The sequence below is a fragment of the Rosa rugosa genome, chromosome 3 (genome assembly GCF_958449725.1).
Source record: "Rosa rugosa chromosome 3, drRosRugo1.1, whole genome shotgun sequence".
NCBI lineage: Eukaryota > Viridiplantae > Streptophyta > Magnoliopsida > Rosales > Rosaceae > Rosa > Rosa rugosa.
Genome location: NC_084822.1, coordinates 8,220,092 through 8,230,260, shown reverse-complemented (window position 1 = coordinate 8,230,260; position 10,169 = coordinate 8,220,092). Strand labels below are relative to the sequence as shown.

At 36.7% G+C, this 10,169-nt stretch overlaps 1 long non-coding RNA gene across 10 annotated transcripts; it reads left to right on the top strand.

Moving 5' to 3' along the window:
• Window positions 1-2,507: 2,507 nt before the first annotated feature.
• LOC133740334 (uncharacterized) lies at window positions 2,508-6,410 on the top strand. 10 transcript variants are annotated; one of them, XR_009861134.1, is made up of 6 exons: window positions 2,508-2,968; window positions 3,056-3,119; window positions 3,410-3,458; window positions 3,574-3,748; window positions 3,862-4,561; window positions 5,373-6,410. It is a non-coding gene; the product is annotated as an uncharacterized LOC133740334 (long non-coding RNA). The 10 variants fall into 10 exon arrangements; XR_009861138.1 differs by lacking the exon at window positions 3,410-3,458; XR_009861137.1 differs by having other exon boundaries at window positions 2,508-3,119; window positions 3,410-3,748; window positions 4,224-4,310; window positions 4,453-4,561.
• The last annotated feature ends 3,759 nt before the right edge of the window (window positions 6,411-10,169 follow it).

The window sequence follows — 10,169 nt, the reverse complement described above, 5'->3', positions numbered from 1 at the left end:
CACAAAGCTCTTTTCTCTGCCTTCCGGATAAGGACTTCTTGCCTTACTGGTAAGGGCTTTGGTTGTGATCTCTTCGCGACACCTTAATCGATACTTAGTGTTGTAGACTAAGCAGAGCAATCGCTGGGAATTTTGGAGAAAGCATGGGGTTTGCTAAAGCGTGACTTTAGCTTCGCTGGGTTGCGGTGGTACTGACAGTCGGCTCCTGGGCAGACTAGGACTGGAAGTACGGTCGCGGGGTTTTAACGAGGTTGAAGGTTTGCTCCGGGGAGGCTTGATAATCTGTGCGATTAGTTGAGTTGAGAGTTGTGTTGCATTCGTCCTTGAACCCTGTTATTTATATCTAGGGTTTCCGACTGTTCCTTGCCCTAGAAGGATTATTAATTGACGTTTCCTATTCAATCTTCGCTACTTGACTCTGATAAGGTCTCGTGCTCCTTACGGATTACGGCATGGATGAAGCCTTAACCCAAACCCTAGTAGACTTATTTTTGGGCCGCAGGTATCGGCCCGCTACGCGAAATCCACTAAAGGATCTTGCCAAAATTACTTTTGGGCTCAAACACCTCTGAAATTTTATTCATTTGTAAAAGTCCTAAATGAATATCCCTAGATTTTGGTGGAATTCATAAAGTCTTTAAAAATCCTAATCGAATACCCCAAGATTTTCATGGACTGCTAAAAGTCTATATTGAATACACCTAGACTTTTAAATTCCATAGATTTCTAAAAAAGTTCCACTAATTCCATATACAATACACCCCCCTTAGTGTATATATAATTTCTACTTCATCTCACACCTTTGTCCATGCAGTCTATACGTTTATTTCAAATGATTAAGATTCAAGATATTTTTCTCAAATTATTAAAACTAGTCTCTTAACATCTGCTTTGCACATGTCAATTGGTTTTTTTTTTCCTATTTGAAAAAAAAGAAAAATGAACAGTTTGTGACAGACGTTTCAGAAGCACATGTCCATCGAGTTTTTTTTTTTCCTATTCATAAAAAAAAAATGAACAGTTTGTGAAGGACGTTTCCATCTCCAATTTTTAAGGGAAACTTGTCCTAATTTTGTGGGAAATGATGCATTTGTTTCTTTATTTTTGTTATTTACTATTTTGTCCTCATATATAAACAATCTATTTATTGATTTTTCATTAAGTGAGGGTATTTGTGGAAGTTTAAAATTTTGGGCTAAATACAAATTACTACCATGTGGTTTAGGTCCAAAATCAATTCAGTTAATGAATTTCTAATTTCATCAAAAACACCCCTGCACTTTCAATTTTGATCTAATAGGTCCATTTTGTTAGTTTTCAGACAATTGAGTTATTTAACTTGTTAATGTGGCTCATAAATGGCCTATGTTTTATGATGTGGTGTCAAGGTGGTATGCATAGTCAATTTAGGAGTGAGTCCTACTATTAAAAATAAATAGTTTTTCAACAAATAATCAAACTATAACTTGAACCTATAACAGAATATTAACGAATTGGACCTATTAGATCAAAATTGAAAGTGCAGGGGTGTTTTTGATGAAATTAGAAGTCTAGGGACTGAATTGATTTTGGACCTAAACCACAGGGTACTAACTAGTATTTAGCCCTAAATTTTTTAACCGTTCTTGTGAAGAATTTGCTTAATTAATACAACATGCTCGTATTTCTCACGGATGATATTTGCGGTTAATGAAAAATGGGTCGATTAAAAAGAATTGTAATTTTGTTTTAGGACAAAGAATAGTGGTGGTTTAGTTACGTTTTCAAATTTACACTATAGTTTATTTATATTTTATTGGCTTAGATTGATAATTATGTTATCTAAGGGTATTATTACACTTTGAAATTTGGTGAAGCGCTTTGACACCAAATTACTAAATTTGGTGAAGTGGCTTGTTGACTAAAGCCTTTAACTACTCTGATTGTGTTTGTGCCTGCAATGGGACTCGTTCGTGGTTTGGTGTTGCACCAATGACATTTGCACGTACTAGTAGCTGTCTTAGAACTGTTGCTTTCCTCAGCAGATTACATTGGTCAAGCTTCTATTAGTGACCAGGGTTCCTTGGTATATTAGGGAGCCGATTGTGCTACTGATTATGCTAGAGCATATGTGCGTCATTGTGTTAAGAGTCGCGTGCATTCAGGTTTGAACCCCATTATCTCACGGCTCTCTCCGCGGGTCATTATGTGGTTACCTACTGGGGTCGTACCTCCTTAGCAAATCTCTTGCCTTCCCATCACTACAAGAAAAAGCTTCATTCATAGCATATCACTATAGCGTTTTGTTTGGAAATGCTATAAATTATGAATTTAGAAAATTACAATAGCGTTTGAATTTTGTAAACACTCTTAAATGAATAGAAACGCTATTAAATGAAACCCATATACTGGACGAAGTGGTGTTAGCTCAGTGGTTAGAGCACCCACTACCTTCGTCATTAGGTTCGAGTCACCATGAGAGTAGGAGTGAAATCCTTTGATCATCTTTTATTAAAAAACAAAAAAAAAACCCATATACTGAAAATGCGAGCGGCAAACAAAAACAATGCCCGGGATCTAATTTATGAGTTCAAAGCGTGACCCAACTCCCGATACTCCACCATTTCAAAGCGTGAACAAAATTCTTCTCTCTCTCTCTCTCGACAAAAGATCCCAGCGACTTTCTTCATCCAACCAAAAACCTAGATACCTGTGACTTTCTTCATTCTAGCGACTTCCATGGGTAAGCTCTTCGCCATCCAATCAAAACCCTATATCTGTTTCCGGCTTCATCCAATATATACTCCACCATTTCAAAGTTTTGATCTTTTGGTCGACACAAATTGGAATCTTATTGATACATTCAAGTTCAGAGAGAATGCAAAGCAAGGCTCTACGTACGTGTCTTCGGCAAGGTTTTCCAATCCCGAATTCCGACTCTGTTGGTCTCAATGTTTGCTACCTTCGCCTCAATCTACGTCACCGGACGGTTGATTCTTTTTGGTCTCTCAATTTTCAGATTTTGATTAACCCCCAAATTGGAAAACTGGGTTTTGAATTTTGGGGTTGGATGCAGGTTGTGGCAGGATTCGGAGAACAAGGTTTATTTGATTAAAGAGCTTGATAGGATTACCGGGCAGGTGGGCATTTTTTTTTGTACTTGGGATTCAATTTTTTTATTTTAAGCTGTATGTGCAATGAAAAAAAAAATGAAAGCTTTTTTTCACATTTGGGTTGGTTCTGTAATGTAATTAGTGAGTTTAGTAGAACTTTTGGTACATGTTCAGTTTAAAGTTGTTGGTGGGTTTTGGATACAGAAGTATCATTGTTCATGTTTTAAACTCTAATATATAATTGCATAGATAAGTGAATTACTGAGGACCAATTAAGTTGTGCAATGAGAAGTGATTTTTATAATTTGTTGTTTTAGAGGGGATCTGTCATATCAATGGATGATACATTTAAATCATAGCTTGCAGGTAAGATGCTAGTCATTTGTTCTCTAGTGTAATTCAAGATTCGTAATTTGAGTTGTGTGATTCCATAGTTTAGGTACAAATCTATGGTTCTTACCCGGAAAAGTATCTTTGTTAGGGAACAACATAAGAAGTTATCAGTAGTTAAGATGGAGTTCGCTGCAGCCAATCAAGAGGGTTAGAACGTTCAACGCTGAAAAATGGAACCAGGCCACTGGTGGTGACTGGAATTTTTACAAAATTTGGTTGTAAGAACAATAGAGATGCAATTTGTAAGGCGTGGATGGGAACTGGTAATGTACTAATCTCGATTTTGTTTGGTTATATTTTGGATTGTAGTGCTGATTTCTCTATTTGCCTATCCCTATATTGTCTCTGAATTTTTCATATTTTTTTTTGAGACTAGGGTATCCGAGTCTTTGACCCGACTATTCCCTAGGTCCCCCGCCTGACCCCACAACATTTGGGGAACTGGAAACTCTAGCAATTGCTAGGTGGGTACCTTGGGAGAGGATCGAACCCCAGACCACTTGGGAGCAAACCAAGGGCCTGACCGCTAGACCAACAACTCTTTGGTGTCTCTGAATTTTTCATATTGGCTTCTTGTAATTGAAGTTCATTCCATGTTATTGTTATTTTATTTGTGTAATGTACACAATGCTGATACAAGAATCCACCCTCTGTGCCTCTAGCTGTTATCGGTAAACCCCCAGTTAACTTCTTTGATTGGTTCTATTGTATTTATCTTGAACATGTATTACAATGCAGGTATTGGTACCCTTTTGGCAAACTGTGATGATCTCAAAATATTTCAAGACTCTGGTATTGCTTCAGTTGCCAAGCAACTAGATCAAGGTATTAAATTAGTTCTTTTATTCCATCTTCCATGAAAAAATTCATATTTCTATTTTAAAGTTTTGAATTAATATGCTTTATGATTGACGAAGGAGGCCATAATAATTATTCATATTCCATCTTCATAATCATTATTCATTAGGTGTCAAGGGTTGAGCTACTGGATGTACTTCAAGTGAGGGCTATCAATATTGCTAATGGGAAGCATTTGCCAGAAACACCAACTTTGATGTTTGAGTTTATAGGCACAGGTCAGATAGGGCCTTTTCTCTTTCCTCTGGAATGCCAGTTATTCTTCTGTTCATTTTATTATTATATCATTTTCCGAAAAGAATATTTCATCATTGAGTTAAATGCATTGAATATTATTCGTTTTTGCTTTATATATATGACAAAAAATCCTTAGATTTGGACAGATTGAGCAGAAACTTTCTGATTCTAAAGGTAGAAGAGGATAAAGGAGATCTGAATGGACACCTAATCCTAAATTGGTTTAGTTTAGAACAAAATTAACCAATGCAAGGGAATATTATTTTCAATATGACCACCGCTTGTTGATCTCCTTCTTCCGACGAAGGTCGGACCAAACAAAATACTATTTTTTTTTTTCCAGACCAAAGGCTGTGTTTTGTTGACTACCCCCACTCCCATGAGGAGAAGATGGCCATGCATTTTCCAAAGCTGTTAAGATGCCCCTGTTTCTTCACTTCCATCCATCACTTTATTCTCTTTTTAAGTTGAGGCAAGTGCAAAGCAAAACTAAAATTAACTTGTGAGCTTTTGGCATTGAGATTCTTGTCCTCCTTGTTGCATGTTGATTACTTCAGTGGCCACTGTCTTTTCCATTAATTAAGTTTCGCTCCTAACTGTGCCTATACAGTTTGGGTTTGGACTGTGGAACTCTATTTCAAAATTTCCACATTATTTTATCTTACGATTTCAACATAGTTCGTTGAGTTCTTAACTGCCAGAGGCTTGAGCCTACTGTCCTTGTTTCTTTCTCTATATTTATTTCTTTATTAAAAAAATTATTATTAATTACGATTATTTTGTTGCATGCAGATAAGGAAGGAAGCACTCTGGGCATGCTTTGCAATGGAACCTGATTTTGAGGCAATGATTATGGTTAGTTCATATCACTGGATCTTGATTATTATTCTGGAATATATTTCCATTTATTAGTAGAAAAATAATATGGTCAGTAGAATGGAAGGATCTCTAAACATCTGCTTTCCTTCAGACAGCCTGGTGGTGCAGACAACCTGGTGGATCCCTTAAGAAAATAACTCAATTCATCATTTGAGTGACTAAAGAGTTTAAACTGTTTTTTATATTAACTGATTCTCTTCAATTAATATAATGCATCATTGTAAATCCAATGAATGGTTTAGGGTTCTTAAAGTTACACTTTCATGTGGTTGCTTCCTCAAGACCCTGGTATTGCTTCAGTTGCCAAGCAACTAGATCAAGGTATTAATAGCTCATGTTTATTGAACTGAGAATCAATACTAAAATTTCAAAGGTTGCTTTCAGTTCTTATTTCTTAATAGCTCATGTTTATTGAATATTGTGAGTTCTGACTAAGGGTGCCTATTGTGTATTGTAGACTTTAGCTTGTTATCTGTCTATTTAGTGAACCAGAATTACTTCAAAGTTAGAGAGAAGGGGTTAGAATGGCATTGTGAGAAGTATAACAGACCATTGTGGACAATCACTGCGTTAGAATGGCATTATGTGGTAAGTCACTTTGTCATTATAGCTTCTTAATTAAAGTTATTGTTCCTCATTTGATTTCTCTTTAGTCGGTTAACCAATGGTACTGGTTTGTACAGTGTTCAAGAAATTAGCGTGTTATCAACCAGTGTGCTGAGTTTCATGTCAACAATCAAAAGAAAGCCAAAAACCATTGTTTGTGGGTTAATTCTAGCAGAATTTGTATAATTAATATATAGGGAAAAAACATTGAGATATGAAGTGCTCTTGTAATTTTAGGAATGTCACATTGTATTTTGGTTACTTTTGAGATCATTAATGAAAATGATGTATTTTTGATGTGAAGACTTGTTAAGTTGTTATTGTGTTTCCAAGGTGCTGTGACAATGTATTTTACATATCAATGCAACAAATATAGGATAGTAGCACCATAGAAATGCTATTGAATGATAAATCGTAGTGTTTTTTATATGTTGTAGCATATGTAGTAATAGCATTCACTAAATGCTATGGATAGTTTAACTATAGCGGTTCACTAAATGCTATGGAATGGGTAATATAGCGTTTATGAAATGCTATCAAAAACCTATGCAATAGCACTTCCAAAACGCTATAGATGTCAAACTTTTCATAGCGTTTCTGCAAACGCTATGATAGACCTTAGATTTATTATAGCTCCGGCAGACATAGCATTTATTAAAACGCTATGGTATCCTACAATAGCGTTTTTTGAGCGCTATGAATGAAAGTTTATGGTGTAGTGCATGGACTACATTGTTTCTCCTCTTATCGAGTACCTCACCGAACAGTTGGTTGAGATCATTGCACGACTACCACCTGAGCTCATAACTGGTCTGCCTACCCCAGTCATCTATGAGCTTCCTGTGTCTTCTATTCAGCAGCTCCATCTTAGCCACACGAGATGGCTCAGCATCGAGGTTTCATGCTTGGCAGTCTATTATCAACATTTTCATATTCTGTTGTTTCCCACCTTCCTTCTTGGGTTCCTGCTCCATTTACAACATGGCTACTACAATTTTCTCTTGGCTTTGCTTCTATCATGATCTGTAGATTCATAGAGAAGGTATCTTTGGCATGACATGTTTTTCTTAATCATCAAATGCATCATTTTTTGGATTCTTTTCTATGTATTTTTGGACAAGTTGTGATAATTTTATTTACTTCTAATCTCTTGCTGTAAATCGTTTTATGTTGGACAGGTTGTGATGTATGTTGTAGGATTGATGAGGCGACTATATAGCCGTTTTGGGCGTGATGGAAGGCAACCATGAGGAGGGACGCACCATGCTATTTTCTTGTGTTTCAATGTTGTACATGTTTTCTTGTGGATTAATACACCATTGCTTTTGTATAATCAGTGGCGGATCCAAACATTTTTCTTAGGTAAGGCAAGACTCAAAACATCATCAAACGACACTTAATGAACAAAATGTTAATGAAATCGTCCTCAATATCTTTTCATACGTACGTTATACTCTCAAATTATATTAGAAACGCCTCTTCAAAATTCGCCTTTGGCCTAGTTTCAATTAGAACGCCACTTCAAAATTCGCCTTAGGCCTCGTTTCATATAGGAACGACCCTGCACAGTAGTATTCTTGTCATCAGCAGCTAGCAACAACTTGATCATATCTTCCTTTTATTTCTCCAATTGAACAAGAAAAAAAAAAAAAACCACAGACGACGGATCGACAAACGAGCTACTGTTATGAGGGATTTGAGGAGGCAGCGGCTTGGTAATTTATGTGATGAAGTAAGCCTCTAATTCTCTTCAAGCATCCGATCTACATCCGCCCTGAGACTCTATTCCAAGTTCGCTGGGTCATTGGCTCTATCATTCAGTAACTGGAGATGAATCTTATTGAGTAAATCATCCGAATCCAGAACACCCTTGAACTCTTCAATTAAAAGTCGACAACAGGTTGAGGTAGAGTGCTGGTCTTCTACCTGATCGACCAGAGATTGAATTTTGAGCAACGTTCTTTCCTATTTTCGAAGCTCGTCGCCCGTCTTTCGGATCCGTCCTAACTTGCTGAAACCTAATTAGTAAAGTTTTTGGATGACAGGTTGCAAGAAAGACGACGTGATGCTAGTTGAAAGAAGTAAGCCCGCAACAGTTGGTTTGGATTAAACTCTACATCTGAAGAATGAGACCATGTATTCAGTTTGAGGAACTTATATTAATTCCAGTTTTTGGTTGACATTTGCAGGCTGTACCGGCAGTATCTTGATGATGATACAATTGTTGGAGGTGATGGTACTACTGCAGATACTTCCTTGCTTCCTATTCTATTAGTTGGTCCTTCTGTGAAACAGATCCAGTTGTCAAGTTAACCTTGTGGTTCTTAATTATAATTTTGGTGGATAGTTCAATAATTAGTACTTTGTATGAAAACACAGCGGGTAGTGATACTAGTGCTTCTCTTCCTCGTGCTGGTGATGAAACCCTTGATAATGTCAATGCTCCTGCACTTGGTGATGCTACTGCTTCAGCCACCAGTCCTCAAGTTGCCACAAGTGTTGTCAGGTAAAGTCAATGTCTGTCTCTTTTGTAATTCTTAGTCGTTGTAAGTGCATTGATAAAATGTAAGTGGTTTGTGGACTAAAGCCTTTGACCGCTCTGATTATGTTTGTGTTTGTAGTGGGGCCCGTTCGTGGTTCGTGTTGCACCAATGACATTTGCACTAGTAGCTGTCTTAGCACTATTGCTTTCCTTAGCAGATTACAGTGGTCATGCTTCTATCAGTAACTAGGGTTCCTTGGTATCTTGGGGACTTGATCGTGCTGTTGATTATGTTAGAGCATATGTGCATCAGCGTGTTAGGCGTCGCGTGCATTCAGGTTTGATGTTTAGTTTCCAATAACCATGAAGCATGATAAATGTTTTAGGTTTCTACAGACCTAAATTGCGATTTCTATATGCGATGAATTTAGATTGTTTATTTGTACTTCAATCCCACCTTTTATGTGTTTTGTGTTCTTTGGTTTCAAACTTAAAATATTGAGCATGTAATTGAATCCAAATTAAGATATGCTAGCGTTCTTGGTCTTAATTGCTTAAGTGGAAAAACCTATAGTTCCTTAGGTAAATCAACAACGAGTCTTGCATGCTTAATTAGCCTTCTAACTTGTGTGTTTGGCTTAAGTCAATCAAACTTTCATTGATCTTTATGCATGAAATATTTTTTGTTAGCGAGTAGCGTTCTATGACTAGCATTGCATCTATGGCGCGTTCATCTAATTAATTTAATTAAGGAAAATAATAAGGACTTTGTATGCATTCATCTCTGTTCTTGATTGATTTCTTTCATCTACATATTTTGATCTATGGTTTATGATTAGATTACTTGTTTTCATATTAGTGGTTGTTAACTTCATCTTACATCTTTTCCATCCCCTATATCTATCTTGATTCATGGGCACTTGTGTTATATAATTAGATTAGAATAAAAACTCTTATAAATCCCCTTATCTTGTAATTTCCATAAATATATACTTTGTTTTATTTTTGTTTTATACTTTCTAAATAATACTAATTAGTTTGACGCTTTTGACAGGAAGTATACCACAATCTCCGGCTTAGAACGGTCCCTACTTACTCATACTACTATCTGATGCAGTGTTAATTTTAAGCACTCATTTTGAGCGTATCAAATGTTCTCAACTTCTGATACCTGTAAGACTCTTCGAGCTTGGCTCTAGACACATCTGATTTGGTACCTTGACAAAGCAAGGACAGATAGCAAACATTTTGAGACAAGAAGCTGGTAGATGTTGTAGACATGGTATCCTCCAAACGCAAGCATAAGTTGGTAGAAACCAACGATGCCAAGTCATGAATGAAGTCATGCATTTCAACCTCATTATTTGATGAAATTTGAAGAAAAGACCTCGAACACAATTCCTCCAAGTACTCCCTTCCAAAGTCTTCTATTCTTCTTGCTCCTTGGGCTTTAATGAAGCCTTTCGCTGCCCATATTTGGATCAAACCCTCTGCTTTAATTTTTTTTTACCTCGGGGGAATATTATAGAGCAATAAGTGAAGCATCTTTTCAGATATGCTGGCAAATGATTATAGCTCAATTTAAGTGCCCGATAGACTTGGTTGTTATGTTCGGGCAAGTC